The sequence below is a fragment of the Scyliorhinus torazame genome, chromosome 15 (genome assembly GCF_047496885.1).
Source record: "Scyliorhinus torazame isolate Kashiwa2021f chromosome 15, sScyTor2.1, whole genome shotgun sequence".
NCBI classification, from domain to species: domain Eukaryota; kingdom Metazoa; phylum Chordata; class Chondrichthyes; order Carcharhiniformes; family Scyliorhinidae; genus Scyliorhinus; species Scyliorhinus torazame.
In genome coordinates, this window is record NC_092721.1 from 143,090,184 (window position 1) to 143,111,031 (window position 20,848).

Here is a 20,848-nt window from a genome sequence, read left to right on the forward strand (position 1 = left end):
CCCACTCCACACCACATTCCACACTCCATTCCACACTCCATTCCACACCCCACTCCACACCCCACTGCAAACCCCATTCCACACTCCACTCCACACCTCACTGCACACCCCACTCCACACCCCATTCCACACCCCACTCCACACCCCACTCCACACCCCATTCCACACTCCATTCCACACCCGATTCCACACAACTCCACACCCCACTGCACACCCCATTCCACTCTCCATTCCACACCCAACTCCACATCCCACTCCACACACACTGCACACCCCACTCCACACCCCATTCCACATACCCACTCCACACCCCATTCCTCATCCCGCTCGGCACCCCACTCCAAACTCCATTCCACACTCCATTCCACACCCCACTCCACACACCACTCCACACCCCATTCCACACCCTTTTCCACACTCCATTCCACACCCCATTCCACACTTCATTCCACAACCCACTTCACACCCCCAATCCACACCCTACCTCACACTCCACTCCACACCCCACTCCACACATCATTCCACACCCCATTCCACACTCCATTCCACACCCCATTCCACACCCCACTCCACACCCCATTCCACACCCCACTCCACACCCCACTCCACACCCCATTCCACACTCCACTCCACACCCCATTCTACACCCCACTCCACACCCCATTCCACACTCCAATCCACACCCCATTCCACACCCCATTCTACACCCCACTCCATACCCCATTCCACACTCCATTCCACACCCCATTCCACACCCCATTCCACACTCCATTCTACACCCCACTCCACACCACATTCCACACCCCATTCTACACCCCACTCCACACCCCATTCCACACTCCATTCGACACCCCATTCCACACTCCACTCCACACCCCACTCGACACCCCATTCCACACCCCACTCGACACCCCATTCCACACCCCACTCCACACCCCAATCCACACCCCATTCCACACTCCATTCCACACTCCATTCCACACTCCATTCCACACCCCATTCCACACTCCACTCCACACCCCACTCCACACCTCACTCCACACCCCATTCCACACCCCACTCCACTCCACACACCATTCCACATACCCACTCCACACCACATTCCACACTCCACTCCACACCCCACTCCACACCCCATTCCACATTGCATTCCTCACCCCATTCCACACCCCTCTCCACACCCCTTTCCCCACCCTACTCCACACACCATTCCACACCCCCACTCCACACCCCATTCCACACCCCACTCCACACTCCATTCCACACTCCATTCCACACGCCACTCCACACCCCATTCCACACTCCATTCCACACTCCATTCCACACTCCATTCCACACTCCACACCCCACTGCACAACCCACTCCACACCCCATTCCACACCCCACTCCACACCCCACTCCGCACCTCATTCCACACCCCATTCCACAACCCACGTCACACCCCCAATCCACACCCCACCCCACACTCCACTCCACACCACACTCCACACCTCATTCCACACCCCATTCCACACCCCACTCCACACTCCATTCCACACCCCATTCCACACCCCACTCCACACCCCATTCCACACCCTTCTAAACGCCATTCCACACCCCACTCCAAACCCCCACTCCGCACCTCATTCCACACCCCATTCCACAACCCACTTCACACCCCCAATCCACACCCCACCCCACACTCCACTCCACACCCCACTCCACACCTCATTCCACACCCCATTCTACACCCCACTCCACACCCCATTCCACACTCCATTCCACACCCCATTCCACACCCCATTCTACACCCCACTCCACACCCCATTCCACACTCCATTCCACACTCCATTCCAGACCCCATTCCACACCCCATTCCACACCCACTCCACGCCACATTCCACACCCCATTCTACACCCCACTCCACACCCCATTCCACACTCCATTCCACATCCCATTCCACACTCCACTCCACACCCCACTCGACACCCCATTCCACACCCCACTCCACACCCCACTCCACACCCCATTCCATACTCCATTCCACACTCCATTCCACACTCCACTCCACACCCCACTGCACACCCCATTCCACGCTCCACTCCACACCCCACTGCACACCCCACTCCACACCCCACTCCACACCCCACTCCACACCCCATTCCACACTCCATTCCACACCCCATTCCACACTACTCCACACCACACTGCACACCCCATTCCTCTCTCCATTGCACACCCCACTCCACACCCCACTCCACACACACGGCACACCCCACTCCACACCCCATTCCACATACCCACTCCACACCCCATTCCACACCCCACTCCACAATCCATTCCACACCCCATTCCACACCCCACTCCACTTCCCACTCCACACCCAACTCCACACTCCATTCCACACCCCATTCCACACTCCATTCCACACCCCATTCCACACTCCATTCTACACCCCACTCCACACCACATTCCACACCCCATTCTACACCCCACTCCACACCCCATTCCACACTCCATTCCACACCCCATTCCACACTCCACTCCACACCCCACTCGACACCCCACTCCACACCCCATTCCACACCCCACTCCACACCCCAGTCCACACCCCATTCCACACCCCATTCCACACCCCATTCTACACCCCACTCCACACTCCATTCCACACTCCATTCCACACACCATTCCACACTCCATTCCACACCCCATTCCACACTCCATTGTACACCCCACTCCACACCACATTCCACACCCCATTCTACACCCCACTCCACACCCCATTCCACACTCCATTCCACACCCCATTCCACACTCCACTCCACACCCCACTCGACACCACATTCCACACCCCACTCCACACCCCACTCCACACCCCATTCCACACTTCACTCCACACCCCACTCGACACCCCATTCCACACCCCACTCCACACCCCACTACACACCCCATTCCACACCCCACTCCACACCACATTCCACACCCCATTCTACACCCCACTCCACACCCCACTCCACACCCCACTCCACACCCCATTCCACACCCCACTCCACACCCCAGTCCACACCCCATTCCACACCCCACTCCACACCCCAGTCCACACCCCATTCCACACCCCACTCCACACCCCACTCCACACCCCACTCCACAACTCATTCTACACCCCACTCCACACCCCATTCCACACCCCATTCCACACCCCATTCCACACCCCACTCCACACCCCACTCCACACTCCATTCCACACCCCACTCCACACCCCATTCCACACCCCATTGCACACCTCACTCCACACCCCATTCCACACCCCACTCCACAACCCATTCTACACCCCACTCCACACCCCACTCCACACCCCACTCCACAGCCCATTCCAAACCCCACTCCACAACTTACTCCACACCCCACTCCACACCCAATCCCTTTCCACAATCCAGTCCACATCCCATTCCACACCCCATTCCACACCCCACTCCACACCCCACTCCACACCCCATTCCACACCCCACTGCACACCCCACTCCACACCCCATTCCACACCCCATTCCACACCCCACTCCACACCCCATTCCACATTCCATTCCACACCGCATTTCACACCCCACTCCACACCCCATTCCACACCCCACTCCACACCCCATTCCACACCCCATTCCACATTCCATTCCACACCGCATTCCACACCCCACTCCACACCCCATTCCACACCCCACTCCACACCCCATTCCACACCGCATTCCACACCCCATTCCACACCCCACTCCACACCCCATTCCACACCCCACTCCACACCCCACTCCACACCCCATTCCCCACCCCACTCCACACCCCATTCCACACCCCACTCCACACCCCACTCCACACTCCATTCCACACCCCACTCCACACCCCATTCCACACCCCATTCCACACCCCACTCCACACCCCATTCCACACCCCACTCCACACCCCACTCCACACCCCACTCCACACCCCACTCCACAACTTACTCCACATCGCACTCCACACCCAATCCCTTTCCACATACCCACTCCACACCCCATTCCACACCCCACTCCACAATCCATTCCACACCCCATTCCACACCCCACTCCACACCCCACTCCACACCCAACTCCACACTCCATTCCACACCCCATTCCACACTCCATTCCACACCCCATTCCACACTCCATTCTACACCCCACTCCACACCACATTCCACACCCCACTCCACACCCCACTCCACACCCCATTCTACACTCTACTCCACATCCACACCCCATTCCACACTCCATTCCACACCCCATTCCACACCCCATTCTACACCCCACTCCACACTCCATTCCACACTCCATTCCACACCCCATTCCACACTCCATTCCACACCCCATTCCACACTCCATTGTACACCCCACTCCACACCACATTCCACACCCCATTCTACACCCCACTCCACACCCCATTCCACACTCCATTCCACACCCCAATCCACACTCCACTCCACACCCCACTCGACACCCCATTCCACACCCCACTCCACACCCCACACCACACCCCATTCCACACTCCATTCTACACTCCATTCCACACCCCATTCCACACTCCACTCAACACCCCACTCCACACCCCATTCCACACTCCACTCCACACCCCACTCGACACCCCATTCCACACCCCACTCCACACCCCACTACACACCCCATTCCATACCCCACTCCACACCACATTCCACACCCCATTCTACACCCCACTCCACACCCCACTCCACACCCCACTCCACACCCCATTCCACACCCCACTCCACACCCCAGTCCACACCCCATTCCACACCCCACTCCACACCCCAGTCCACACCCCATTCCACACCCCACTCCACACCCCACTCCACACCCCACTCCACAACCCATTCTACACCCCACTCCACACCCCATTCCACACCGCATTCCACACCCCATTCCACACCCCATTCCACACCCCACTCCACACCCCACTCCACACTCCATTCCACACCCCACTCCACACCCCATTCCACACCCCATTCCACACCCCACTCCACACCCCATTCCACACCCCACTCCACAACCCATTCTACACCCCACTCCACACCCCACTCCACACCCCACTCCACAGCCCATTCCACACCCCACTCCACAACTTACTCCACACCCCACTCCACACCCAATCCCTTTCCACAACCCAGTCCACATCCCATTCCACACCCCATTCCACACCCCACTCCACACCCCACTCCACACCCCATTCCACACCCCACTGCACACCCCACTCCACACCCCATTCCACACCCCATTCCACACCCCACTCCACACCCCATTCCACATTCCATTCCACACCGCATTTCACACCCCACTCCACACCCCATTCCACACCCCACTCCACACCCCATTCCACACCCCATTCCACATTCCATTCCACACCGCATTCCACACCCCACTCCACACCCCATTCCACACCCCACTCCACACCCCATTCCACACCGCATTCCACACCCCATTCCACACCCCACTCCACACCCCATTCCACACCCCACTCCACACCCCACTCCACACCCCATTCCCCACCCCACTCCACACCCCATTCCACACCCCACTCCACACCCCACTCCACACTCCATTCCACACCCCACTCCACACCCCATTCCACACCCCATTCCACACCCCACTCCACACCCCATTCCACACCCCACTCCACACCCCACTCCACACCCCACTCCACACCCCACTCCACACCCCACTCCACACCCCACTCCACACCCCATTCCACACCCCACTCCACACCCCATTCCACACCCCACTCCACACCCCACTCCACACTCCATTCCACACCCCACTCCACACTCCATTCCACACCCCACTCCACACCCCATTCCACACCCCACTCCACACCCCATTCCACACCCCATTCCACACCCCACTCCACACTCCATTCCACACCCCACTCCACACCCCACTCCACACTCCATTCCACACCCCACTCCACACCCCACTCCACACCCCATTCCACACCCCATTCCACACCCCACTCCACACTCCATTCCACACCCCATTCCACACCCCATTCCACACCTACCCATTATCTCACCATTCATCTTGTCTTTTGTCACCAGCCGGCGGTACGGAACCAGCCAATGTCCCTCGCACCAGCCACAGCCCCCTGACTCACCGGGTGATATGGCGGGACCATCTGGGCTCCCATGTCCCCAGGCGGAACCCCACGACACCCCACCAACACCAACCTCTCGCCATTGCTGTCACCGGCACCATCCACCAACCCAGTAACACTCACCTGGGTTGGACATTCTGGTGAAGACGCTCCTCAGGCCCTATCTAGTGCGCACATGCAGCAGTACAGCAGATGGAGGTAGGAACCCCCGAAGGGACAAAAAGTCGGAGGGCGGCCCCACCCAGGGACTAGCTGCCATCCAGACAGGTCTAGCGCATCTGGAATGGGGGGTCTGCACAATGTTGGAGATGCAGGCGCAGAGCCAGGTACTGTAGGAGGCTGTGCCAGTAACCATCCAGAACCTATAGGTGTAGTTGGTGGAATCCAATCACCTGAAGGAGCAGGAGACAGTGCCGACCATGCGTGCCACCCAGGCCAACATTGCATTGGTGGCGTCTGTGATGGAGGCCGTGGATGTGAACGTATCAACCATAGGTCAGGATGTTCAAGGCCTGGGGCACTCTCTGCAGAGGGTGTCTGAGGCACAGGACAGGGCGGCCTTGTCACAGGCAACCATGTACCAGGGCCACATGGACATTGCTGCAGTACTCCAGAGCTTGGCCCAGGGCAGCACGGTAGCACAAGTGATTAGCACTGTGGCTTCACAGCGCCAGGGTCCCAGGTTCGATTCCCCGCTGGGTCACTGTCTGTGCGGAGTTTGCACGTTCTCCCCGTGTCTGCGTGGGTTTCCTCCGGGTGCTCCGGTTTCCTCCCACAGTCCAAAGACGTGCAGGTTAGGTGGATTGGCCATGCTAAATTACCCGTAGTGTCCATAAGGGTTGGGAGGGGTTATTGGGTTGCGGGGATAAGGTGGAAGTGAGGGATTAATGTGGGTCGGTGCAGACTCGATGGGCCGAATGGCCTCCTTCTGCACTGTATGTTCTATGTAATCTATGTAATTCTATGTATGTAATCAATGGACCATTGCTGCAGTGTCGTGAGCATTGGCTTGGCGTGGCTGACCTGAGACAGACACAGAGGGACCTGGCTTGGTCCCTGAATGACGGGGCCAGTCCCAGAAGGACGTGACCAGTCCCAGAGGGATGTGGCCCAGTTCCAGAGGGACATGGCACAATCTCAGTGGGACGTGGCCCAGTTCCAGAGGAACATGGCAGAGTCTCAGAGGGACATGGCAGAGTCTCAGAGGGACATGGCACAGTCCCAGAGGGACATGGCACAGTCCGTGTGCTCCATGGCCGTGAGCATGGAGACCCTGGACGAAACGATAGTGGGCATCCAGGACTGGCAGTGCCAGGTGACGGTGGAGCCCCAGAACGGGCGCCGGCCCTACCCCTGCTCAAGAAGTAGCCCAGGGGCCATTGGGCAACCTGAGGGATAAGGAAGTGATGGGGCCCTTGCCGATGACACCAGCAGGGGAGGTGCCGGAACACTACAACACATCTGAGTCCCCCTCACCTGTCCTGTGCATCCGATAGGCAGCACGCAGGACAGGGTGCACCACACCACATGTGACACCCGGAAGACTGCCAGCCCCATCCAGACTCGGTTGCTCCAGAGGATGGCTGCCAAAGGGAACTCAGGTCATAGGGCGGGTTACGCAGCAGGTCACTTCCACTCCTGATGTACCGCCTGGGGGACCACTTAGAAGGGGCATTAGGACACCAAAGTTAGGAAGTTGGACACCAGTTAAGTTGGCATGGGTGCAGCACTTGGATAGCATTAGGGGCTAGGGCACAATAGTTGTACACAGCACCGTCACCAATAAACAGATGTTCGCCGATGTTCCAAACTGCCTCGGTCATCTGTCTGCAGGGTGTGAGGGATGTGCTGGGCTGGGCGAAGCGGCTGTGCTGGTTGGGTGTGGGAGTGGGGGGGGTTGGAGGGTTTGGGTGGAGGATGTGTGGGAACCCAGTGATTTTGAGCGTGGGTGTTGGAATACGGCAGGGGCCAGAGCTCCCAGGGCAGTCAAGGGTACCCCGAGTGGCCGCCCTCAAAGGCGCTAGGGGCCTCGGCCAAAGATGCGAGGACGCCATGTGGAAGGGCCTACTAGTGCGTGACCCATCACCACTCGACAGTCTCGCTCACCCCAGACCCCAACACCACCCCCGCATCCCCCCAGAAGGACTGTGTGCCCGTGTGATGGACTGGCTAGCATACATACAGGGATTACCCGGGCGGACAGTGGTACATGACACCGGGGCAGGAGTCAGATGTTGCAGAGCACCAGAGCTCACTACGGAGCGGGTTGACATCACCCTCCTCCCCATGGATCAGACCTGCTGATGTTGCCAACCCAAGGCCAATACCCTGTGGTGCAGCTATTGGGAAGCTCAGAGGGGATTTGGGGGGGATGGAGTGGGTGGGATTGGGTGCTGGGAGGGAGGTGTCCACTGAGGAGGGGGGGAGGGTTCATGAGGGTGGGATGGGACAGTTGAGCTGCCGCTGGGGAGGCCCCCTAGGTAGCGAAATTGGAGCAATTACGTTGTCCCATGCATGGCGGCCCTGACACATGTCGTGCGGCTATCTGTGCCTGACTGGGCCCCAGCCTGGCTCGCCTCCACATCCTCCTTGTTTGGCGAGGCATGCCGTTCTTCCACCTCATCCTCCAGCATGTCACCTTCTTCTGCATGATATTGAGGAGGACGGATCAGGCCATCATGATGTGAGAGACCCTCCGAGGTGTAATGGAGGGTCCCTCCAGAGCTGTCCAGGCATCTGAACCGCATCTTAAAGATGCTGATGGACTGCTCGATGGTGCCCCTGGTCGATGCATGGGCATCGTTATAGTGGTTCTCTGCGTCGGTCTGAGGCGGATAGGCGTCATCAGCCACAAACCGCAAACCCTGGAGCCAACCCCTGACCTGCGGGTGTACCTCGAAGGTGACGGGCTCCGACGTGTGTGCCAGAACAAAGGATTCATGCACAATGTGCATCCGGTGGTCTCATACCAACTGCACATTGAGGGAGTGAAATCCCTTCTGATTTATGAAGGGCACCACTTCCTGTCGATCACCCCTTGGACGTGGGGCACCCAGGCGATGATGGTGAATCGTGATGCCCGGGCAACCTGGTGGTCCCTTTCCATGTCGAAGGTAATGTATTTTGCTGCCCGGTCATACAGGGCATCCATTACAGTGCGGATGCACCTGTGCACAGACACCTGAGAGATCCCAGACAAGTACCCGCTCGGTGCCTGGAAGAACTCTGTGGCTTAAACGTTCATGGCATCCGTCACCTTGATGGCCACCAGGAACGGGTGTCCTGCCCCATACCCTCACGGTTCCAGATGCGCCATGATCCGGCACAGATATCGCATGGTTTCCATGCTCAGCCGCAGCCATCAGCTGCATGCCCGGTCCGGCAGGTCTTTGCACGACTGGCTCTGCCGTTGTTCCCAAGGCCTGATGTGACGTGTCCTTCCCACCTCCTCCTCAGCCTGTTGGGTCGCCAGCCCTCCATCATCACCAGCTAGCTCCTACTCCTCTGGGGCAGGCCCCTGTACTGAAGGGCTCTCCCCGAGAAGCTCCTGCTCATACAGCCTCAGTGCATCCACCAGGGTTGCAGCGGCCAGGCAGGTGCCAGCCATACCCGGCTGTGGAGATCCATTTTCTGCAGGGGGTAAAGCCGCCAACATGTTAGCATGGTGAGGGGCAGCACGGTGGTGCAGTCATTAGCACTGCAGCCTCACAGCATCAAACTCCCAGGTTCGATCCCACCTCTGGGTCACTGACTGTGTGGAGTTTGCACATTCTCCCCATGTTTGCGTGGGTCTCACCCCAACAACGCAAAGGATGTGCAGGGTAGGTAGATTGGCCACGCTAAATTGTCCCTTAATTAGGATAAATGAATTGGGTACTCTAAATATAAAAAGAAAAAAAAGAAAGAAAAAACTGTTCGCATGATGAGTCCGCCCGTGCCCAACCAGGTCCAACGGGCTATACGGTGGCCTTGGCCTACACTGCAGCCCCTGCTCCAGCATGTCCCCCATCCCCATCCCCCTCCCGATCCTTACCACACCCTCCAGTCGTTCCCCCCCGACACTTTTCCCTCTGCACCATACCCCTGGCCCCGGAGGTGCCAGTCACCAAGGGGGCGGGGCCTCCTGTTCTACCACCCGTCTCTACCAACATTATGCTCTGTGGCTCCTCCTAATGGATCTACCGTTGGTGACCTCCTAGGGTGGGCTGCGTGCTACCCTGCCAGCATGGCTTCCCCGACCTCCACCATACTTGGTGACATGCATGCATTCAGGGCCCGTGGACGGTGCTGGAGAAAGGGGAAGGACACCCTTTTGGACTGCAGCTGTAGTGGGTCCTTTGTGTGATGTAAGGGTTGTGCTGACCTGTCCGGGGGGCAGGATGGATGGGAGCAGGGGCGCAGTGGACAGGCGGGGCTTGGTGCTGGCCATGGTCCAGCGCGGTGGGCCAGCTGATAGTATCACTGGTGGGGCATTCGCCCTGGGTGGGCAGTGTGCCAGGGAGTGTGGCAAGTGCCCAGTCAATGGAATGCACAGCCAGATGGCTACCTTGCAAACTGCGCCAACAACGGTCCGTGCTCGGAAACCCCGGGCCCACAGCACATCACCTGGTCGCCCACCGCTACTCCTTCCAGCCCTGGTAGTTGTTCCCCCGCCAGCAGCACAAATAACAGCCCATAGCCCATAGTTGCACCTTTGGAGACATTTCTTATCTCCTCCCTCACTCACAGCAGTCATGGCGCCTGGTTTCCATTTTTAAATGCCACAAGTAAACCGCACCAGCTGAGTCTCGAGGTAGGCCGAAGACTACCGGGTCGTGCCCATTAATGATATTTTAATGGCAGGCAGCACGGTGGCACAGTGGTTAGCATTGCTGCCTCACGGCGCCGAGGTCCCAGGTTCGATCCCGGCTCTGGGTCACTGTCCGTGTGGAGATTTGCACATTGATGTACCATCAATGACGACAGACGAGAGTCGGAAGAGTAAACTGTGGCTTTAATCAGCTAAAAGATACCTGCTGGCAGCCGGTCCCAGAATGAGGGCAGGGCTGGAGGTTAGCTACCTTTATACTTGAGCCCGAAGGGCGGAGCCAGCAGGGACAAACCCAGACATGTAACCAACAGTAAGAACAGTAAGTACCATATGTAAGAGCAGCATGTACAATATAATGCAGTGGTTCACCACATTCACCCCTTGTTAAAAAAAAGAGTCCGGCGGGGTGAAGTGGGGCGGGTGGAATTAGAGATCGAGTCTGTCGGGGGCTTTGACCTTCCGCTGTGATCGCCTCAGTCCCGGCTATGGTGAGGACACTGATGTCGGATGAAGTGTTGAGGCCTGCGTATCCAGGAGCGTGTCGTTTTCCGGATAAGTAGCAACGGAGGGAGACGGTGTAGAGTCGTGAGTCGCAACGGAGGGAGACAGTGTAGAGTCGGGGATAGTGGTGATGGTCGCTGGGGAACCTGCAGGTGCCAAGTCCCGAAGGGAGACTGTGTCCTCTCGCCCGGCATGGTTTGCCGCGTAGGCATATTGGGGGTTAGCATGGAGGAGAAGGACCCGTTCAACCAGGGGATCTGACTTGTGATTCCTCGCATGCTTCCAGAGGAGGACGGGCCCTGGAACCGTCAGCCAGGATGGGAGTGAGACCCATGAGGTGGACTTCCTGGGGAAGACAAGCATTCTCTCGAGAGGTGTCGCATTGGTGGCGGTACACAGGAGCGACCCGGATGGAGTGGAACGCATCGGGAAGGACCTCCTGCCAGCGGGAGACAGGGAGACTTGTAGACCGTAGGGCAAGAAGGACGACATTCCAGACCGTCGCGTTCTCCCTCTCCACCTGTCCATTCCCCCGGGGGTTGTAGCTGGTAGTCCAGCTTGAGGCGATGCCCTTGCTAAGCAGGAACTGACGCAGCTCATCACTCTTGAAGGAGGAAGCCCGATCGCTATGGATGTAAGTGGGGAAACCGAACAAGGTGAAGAGGCCGTGCAGGGCCTTGATGACTGTGGCAGAGGTTATGTCAGGGCACGGGATGGCGAAAGGGAAACGTGAGTACTCATCAATGATGTTGAGAAAGTACACATTACAGTCAGTGGAGGGGAGGGGCTCTTTGAAATTGATGGTGAGGCGCTCAAAGGCGAGGAAGGCCTTTACCAGATGTGCTCTATCCGGCCGGTAGAAGTGCGGTTTGCACTCTGCGCAGACCTGGCAGTCCCTGGTCATGGTCCTGACCTCCTCGATGGTGTAAGGCAGGTTGCGGGCCTTGATTAAATGAAAAAAACGGGTGACCCCCGTGTCATGATATACACCGGGATATCATGGTGCAGATACACACACACTGATGGACACACAGCAAGGCCAATCAACACACACAACACCACAGCCAATCACCAGTTAGAGCACACTCACTATAAAGACAGGGGGCATCAGAGTTCCCGCTCATTCGGGATGCAGCCTCCTACAAGGACAGAGCTTACAGCTTACAGCACAGGTCCTCACCATGTGCTGAGTGCATAGACTGGTCCGGGCAGGCATAGGTCTTTAGTTTAATCTAACATCGTGTTAAACAACAGTGGATGTATGTTCAACAGTTTCTAGCTTAACAAAATAGAATTGCACTATTTTAAGTGTTGGTGGCCTGTATGTGTTCCACGGATCCAGAGCACCCAACACTTCATGATACCAGGAGTAGAGGGATATTAGAACTTCTTAGACCTACCTGCAAATAATCTGCCTTCCATCAGCATACTGCCATCCTGCAAAATGGACAGCGTCCGCCCGCCGCCGCTGCTCCGCATCACCGGTAACCTGGGGGCCAACTGGAAGATAGTCAAACAACGCTTCCAACTCTACCTGGAAGCCACAGACTGGGAAGATGCCTCGGACACCAAGAAGATCGGTCTCTTCCTATCCAGGGCCGGGGAACATGCCATCCACATTTTCAATTCTCTCACCTTTGCTGATGATGAAGATAAATCAAAATTCAAGACGGTCCTCCTCAAGTTTGACAGTCACTGCAACATAGAGGTGAATGAAAGTTTTGAGCGCTATGTATTACAACAGCGTTTACAGGGTAAGGATGAACATTTCCACTCCTTTCTCACCCACCTTCGCATCCTTGCGCAGTCCTGTAATTGCGGGCCCACCTCCGACTCCCTGATACGCGACCAGATCATTTTCGGTGTTCAGTCAGAGCCCCTACACCAGCAGCTCCTCAAGGTACAGCAGCTCACCCGAGCGACCGCCATCGAAACCTGCGTGCTACACAAACACACCACTAGGTGGTATTCCCACATCCAAGCAGCTGAAATGGCGCGGCAAGGTCCCCACGAGGCAGAACGGGTCCAAGCAATCGAGCAACTCCAGGGCCTCAGCCTGGATGAGGACGGCCATTTTGCGTGCTTTTCACAGACTCCCGCACTTGTGCGCACCGAACGAGGGGACGGCGACGTCGACGAACGTACTGCGCAGACGCGCACCATGTATGGTGGCGCAGCGAATGTACTGACGCTACAACTTGCGGCAACTGTGGCTCCACCCACTTAAAGCGGCAATGCTCTGCCAAATCCCGACAATGCCTGAGATGTTGCAAACTTGGCCACTATGCTGCTTTATGCAGATCAGCTCGGCCTGCCAATTCGTATCGCTCCGGACAGACTCGCAGGAATGTCCGGGCCATTCAACCCACGGTCACCGAGTCAGATGCGGACTTACTACCCGATATTGACACCGAGGACCCGAAGACACCTTTTCGAATCGGTATTGTTACAAAAAACAGGATGTCCCCAAAGCAAGGAATCCAGCCTCTATCGGTATACAGCATCGATCCGGACGATGAGTGGTGTGCCAATCTTACGGTCAACCGGTCCCAAATACGATTCCGCCTGGACACTGGTGCCTCCGCCAATCTCATTGCGCGGTCTGACCTCCAAAGCCTCCGTGTCAAACCAGCCATCCTCCCATCAGCCTGCCAGTTAATAGATTATAATGGCAATGACATTGCTGCCAGCGGCTCGTGTCAGCTCGAAGTGTAGCACAAGTCATGCAAAGCCATCCTTCCCTTTGAAATCGTGGGCTCCTCGAAAGTCTCCCTGCTTGGCGCGCAGGCATGCAAGCTGTTGAACCTAGTATAGAGAGTTCACTCTCTCTCTCCTGCTGACGCATCTGCCTTTCAGGACACTGACTTCAGAGCGCAGCTCAACGCCATTATCAACTAGTACCACAAAGTCTTTGAGGGCATGGGCACGCTCCTGTACACCTACAAGATTTTATTAAAACCGAATACCACGCCTGTGGTGCACGCACCTTGCAGGGTCCCAGCACCCCTTAAGGACCGCCTCAAGCAGCAGCTGCAGGACCTCTAGAACCAAGGAGTGATTTCCAAAGTCACGGAACCGACCGACTGGGCCAGTTCCATGGTATGTGTAAAAAAAGCCTTCCGGCGAATTGAGAATTTGCATTGATCCCAAGGATCTAAATCGCAATATTATGAGAGAGCACTATCCATTTCCCAAGCGCGAAGAGCTCACATGTGAGATGGTTCGCGCCAAGCTCTTCACCAAACTCAATGCCTCAAAAGGATTCTAGCAAATCCAGCTGGATAAATCCAGCAGGAAACTTTGCATATTTAATACCCCCTTTGGCAGACATTGTTACAACAGTATGCCATTTGGGATCATATCTGCATCAGAAGTGTTTCATAGGATTATGGAACAAATGATGGAAGGCATTGAGGGTGTTCGCGTCTATGTCGACGACATAATCATTTGGTCCACCACCCCGCAGGAGCATGTTAGTCACCTCCAGCGCGTATTCAGACGTATACATGAGCATTGGCTCCACGTCAACAGAGCCAAATGCTCTTTTGGTCAGACGGAACTCAAGTTCCTCGGGGACCACATCTCCCAATTGGGCGTGCAGCCGGATGTGGACAAGGTAGCTGCCATCACAGCTATGAAAACACCAGAGGACAAGAAGGCGGTCCTCCAATTTCTGGGCATGGTCAATTTTATAGGGAAATTTATCCCTAACCTCGCCTCTCATACCACGGCTCTCACGAATTTGGTCAGGAAGACGACAGACTTCCAATGGCTCCCTGCCCACGATCGCGAATGGAGAGAACTCAAAGCAAAATTGACCACGGCCCCAGTCTTAGCTTTCTTTGATCCAGCAAAGGAGACCAAAATTTCGACCGATGCCAGTCAATCCGGCATTGGGGCAGTGCTCCTTCAACGTGATGAGGCTTCATCGTGGGCCCCCGTTGCATATGCGTCACGTGCAATGACCCCCACGGAGCAGTGCCACGCGCAGATAGAAAAGGAGTGCCTGGGCCTTCTGACCGCTGTTGTTACGTTTCACGATTATGTCTACAGACTTCCTCAATTCACCGTCGAGACCAACCATCGCCCGCTGGTCAATATTACAGAAAGACTTGAACGATATGACGCCTCGCCTCCAGCGTATTCTTCTCAAGCTCCGGCGATATGACTTCCAGCTGGTATACACCCCAGGCAAAGACCTCATCATTGCTGACGCTCTCTCCAGGGCAGTCAACACTCCATGTGACCCAGCGGGATTTGTCTGCCAGGTTGACGCCCATGTGGCATTCGCCGCCTCCAATCTACCTGCCACGGATGAATGCCTCGTCCAAATTTGCCGCGAGACGGCGGCTGACCTCTTGCTACAGCGTGTCATGCGCCACCTAATGGACGGGTGGCTCAAGGGCCAATGCCCTCAGTTCTACAATATCAGAGATGATCTGGCGGTAGTAGAGGGGGTTCTTCTAAAACTGGACCGCATTGACATCCGACATAGCATGCGCCAGCTTGTCCTGGAACAACTACACGAGGGCCACCTTGGCGTGGAAAAGTGCCGCCGATGGGCCCGAGAGGCAGTGTACTGGCCCGGCATTAATGAGGACTTAGCCAACACAGTGCTCAACTGCCCCACTTGTCAGCCCTTCCAGCTGGCCCAACCACGTGAGACCCTGCAGCCCCATGAGTTGGTCACGTCACCATGGACCAAGGTGGGCATCGACCTGTTCCACGCGCTGGGTAGAGACTATGTCTTGATCGTGGACTACTTTTTGAATTACCCGGAGGTGATACGGTTGCACGACATCACCTCGTCTGCCGTCATTCGTGCATGTAAAGAAACCTTTGCTCGACACGGCATCCCACTCACGGTTACGTCGGACAATGGCCCCTGCTTCACCAGCCAGGAATGGTCCAACTTTTCCAGGCGGTACAATTTTGCCCATGTGACATCCAGTCCCCTGTACCCCCAATCCAACGGCAAAGCGGAGAAGGGAGTACATATAGTCAATCGGCTCCTATGCAAGGCTGCCGATGCTGGGTCCGATTTCCACCTTGCCTTGCTGGCCGATCGCTCCGCCCCGCTGTCCACTGGCCTGTCGCCAGCCCAGTTACTCATGGGTCGTACCCTGAGAACGACGGTGCCGTCCAGCCATGTCCCAGACCTCGACCACATTCCGGTCCTTCGCCGGATGCAGCTGTCTCATGCACAGCACAAGGCGGCTCATGACTCCCGTGCAGCTGATCTCCCTGCTCTGGCTCCAGTTGACAAAATCCACGTCCATCTTCCGGATGGGGGCTGGTCTGCGACTGCTGTTGTCCTTCGGCAGGTGGCCCCGCGCTCGTTCCTGGTTCGTCTACCGGATGGCTCTATTCTGGCCGCAATCGACACGCCCTTCGTCTCATTCCACGCTCGCCACGTGATCCTCCACTGTCGCCTCGCCCTCCTGCTGACCCTGCCACGGACTATGCAGAGCTCCCTGTCACTCTGCATTCCCCTGACTCTGACGCAGTCCAGCCTGCTCCTGAACCAGCGGCTCTCGACCCACCCATGAGGCGGTCAACCAGAATTCGTCGCCCACCTCAGAGACTTACTTTATGAACTTTGCGGACTTTTAGGCTCTCTGAATTGTTTTGTTGCTTTGTTTGATCGATTCCCTGGTTTGTATATAGTGTTGATCTTGTTATTCTTGTTGCACACTGTTTCTCTGCACCAGGCACCTTCCCATGTAAATAGCTTAGTTCTCATGTACGTAGTCCTGTAAATATGTCTTCGCACCCCACACGTAGTTAGGAACATTCTCACCATACATTATTTATTGCCACACATATACATTCTTTTATAAAAGGGGGGATGTCATGATGTACACCAGTATATCATGGTGCAGATACACACACACTGATGGACACACAGCAAGATCAATAAACACACACAACACCGCAGCCAATCACCAGTTAGAGCACACTCACTATAAAGACAGGGGGCATCAGAGTTCCCGCTCATTCGGGATGCAGCCTCCTACAAGGACAGCTTACAGCACAGGTCCTCACCATGTGCTGAGTGCATAGACTGGTGCAGACTGGCATAGGTCTTTAGTTTAATCTAACATCATGTTAACCCACAGTGAAAGTATGTTCAACAGTTTCTAGCTTAATAAAATAGTGTTGCACTATTTTAAGTGTTGGTGGCCTGTATGTGTTCCACGGATCCAGAACGCCAAACACATCACCCCAGGAGACAGAGGTCATTGTGGAGAGCCCGAAGTCGGTCTACTTGTGTGCTGGCACATGTACTGCGGGATAGGGCATCTGGGGGCTCATTGAGCGTCCCAGGTCGATACAAGATATCATAATTATAGGTGGAGAGCTCGATTCTCCACCTTAGGATCTTGTCATTCTTGCTCTTGCCCCGCTGTATATTGCTAAACATGAAGGCAACCGACCGTTGGTCAGTGAGGAGAGTGAATCGCCTGCCGGCCAGGTAATGCCTCCAATGTCGCACCGCTTCCACTATGGCCTGGGCTTCCTTTTCGACGGATGAGTGTCGAATTTCGGAGCCCTGGAGGGTACGGGAGAAGAAAGCCACGGGACTGCCCGCCTGGTTGAGGGTAGCGGCCAGAGCAAAGTCAGACACATCGCTCTCCACCTGGAATGGGGTGGACTCGTCTACTGCGTGCATCGTGGCTTTGGCTATATCTGTTTTGATGCGGTTGAAGGCCAGGCGGGCCTCAGCCATCAGGGGAAAAATGGTAGATTTAATGGGTGGGCGGGCCTTGTCCGCATAATTGGGGACCCGCTGGGCATAATAGGAAAAGAACCCCCAGGCATCGCTTCAGGGCCTTGGGGCAGTGGGGGAGTGGAAGTTTCAGAAGGGGGCACATGCGGTCGAAATCAGGCCTTGGACTCCGTTTTCCACAACATAACCAAGGGTGGCTAGGCGGGTTGTGCGGAAAACGCATTTCTCCTTATTGTATGTTAGGTTAAGGAGCTTGGCGGTGTGGAGGAAATGTTGGAGGTTAGCGTCATGGTCCTGCTGGTCATGGCCGCAGATGATGACATTATCCAGATACAGGAACGTGGCCCGCATCCCGTACTGGTCAACGATTCGGTCCATCTCCCGTTGGAAGACCGAGACCCCATTGGTGACGCCGAAGGTGACCCTGAGGAAGTGGTAGAGGTGGCCATCTGCCTCGAAGGCAGTGTATTGGCGGTCCTCCGGGCGGATAGGGAACTGGTGGTACGCGGACTTCAAGTCAACAGTGGAGAAGACTCGGTACTGCGCAATCTGATTGACCATGTCAGATAGGCGGGGGAGAGGGTACGCATCGCGCTGTGTGTACCGGTTGATGGTCTGACTGTAGCCGGTGACCATCCGGTGCTTCTCCCCAGTTTTGACGACCACCACTTGGGCTCTCCAGGGGCTAGTACTGGCCTCTATGATCCCTTCCCGCAGGAGTTGCTGGACCTCCAACCTGATTAAGACCTTGTCCCAAGCACCGTATCGTCTGCTCCTAGTGGCGACGGGCATACAGTCCGGGGTGAGGTTAGCAAAGAGCGGGGGTGGGGCGACCTTAAGTGTCGAGAGGCTACAGATGGTGAGAGGGGGCAGGGGTCCATCGAACTCCAAGGTAAGACTTTTGAGGTGACATTGGAAATCTAGATCTAGTAGTAGGGCAGCGCAGAGTTGGGGGAGGACGTAGAGCTTGAATTTTTTGTACTCGACGCCCCGTACTGTAAGAGTTGCGACACAGTACCCAGTGGCGGGTCACTGCGCGGCACAGGCTTGCCGCGCCCCTGGGTCAGGTGATGGCGGCGCCCACGACGTCCACGAGGGTGCCGCGTGGTCGGAGGTGTAGGCATCCATGTTATGGAAGGCCACTTCCAACGAGTCCGAGAGCTGTACTGTGTCTTGGAGGTCGAGTGTACCCGCTTCTAGTAGGCGCTGGTGGATGTAATTAGATTTTATGCCTGCGACATAGGCGTCCCGAATCAGCAATTCGGTGTGCTTGACAGCCGAGTACCAGCAAGGCACGCTGAAATTCAGCTTGCGATTCTCTGGGGCGCTGTTGCCTCGTGGCAAGAAGGTGCCTAGCGTACACCTCGTTGACTTCCTTAACATATTGCCCCTTCAACGGCGTTATCGCATCCTCGTACGAGGTAGCATCTCTGCTAAGAAGGAAAACTTGCGGGCTCACCCGGAAGTTGAGGACTCGCAGCTTGTGGGTCTCAGCGACGGCGGCAGCAGAGGAATCAATGTAAGATTTGAAGCAGCTTAGCCAGTGTTCAAACGTGGCAGTGGCGTCGGCTGCTTGGGGGTCCAGCTCCAGGTGATCAGGCTTGAGTGATGGATCCACCTTAAAATCTTAGCTGATTAAATTGATGTCCCATCAATGACGACAGTCGAGAGTCGGAAGAGTAAACTGTGGCTTTAATCAGCTAAAAGACACCTGCTGGCAGCCGGTCCCAGAATGAGGACAGGGCTGGAGGTTAGCCACTTTATACTTGAGCCTGAGGGGCGGAGCCAGCAGGGACAAACCCAGACATGTAACAAACAGTAAGAACAGTAAGTACAATACGTAAGAGCATTATGTACAATATAATACAATGGTTCACGACACACATTCTCCCTGAGTTTGTGTGGGTTTCGCCCCACAACCCAAAGATGTGCAGGTTAGGTGGATTGGCCACTCTAAATTGCCCTTTAATTGGAAAAAATGAATTGGGTACTCTAAATTTATATATTTTTAAAATGATATGTTAATGGCCATTACACTACGGTTTGTAGACCCACGTTGGCGTGGGACACATTCACACTGCATCGAGGCGCATGCCCAGTGCCGACCTCGATGTTCGGATGACGCCTGATTCTCAGCCCGACTGCGATTCGTGATTCCGGCTTTGCTGGACGGAGAATCCAGCTCTATGAGTTTGCTTTGGAAGGTGCTTGGATGTGCTGCTTTTATCCCAGGTTCTGGTCTCCTCAATCAGTGCACTCCTTTGGAATACACATGTGGGCAAATGTTCAGTGAGGGAATGAGATTATTCGATGCAGAGCTTTTTTTATTCCTTCAGGGGATGTGGGCGTCCTGGCTGGGCCGACATGTATTGCCCATCCCTGGCATCATTTTGAGAGTGAACCACATTGCTGTGGATCTGGAGTCACATGTAGGCCAGACCAGGTAAGGATAGCAGATTTCCTTCACTAAAGGACATTAGGGAACCAAATGGGTTTTTATGACAATCAACAATGGTTTCATGATCATGATTAAACTATTAACTACCAATGTTTATTGAATTTAATTTGCCTCCCTAGAGTGGGATCAAGACAGTCTGCGAAAGCTCAGCAATCTAAACAGAAGCACTTCTTCACTTGACTCACTCCCCATTCTGACCCTGATTCG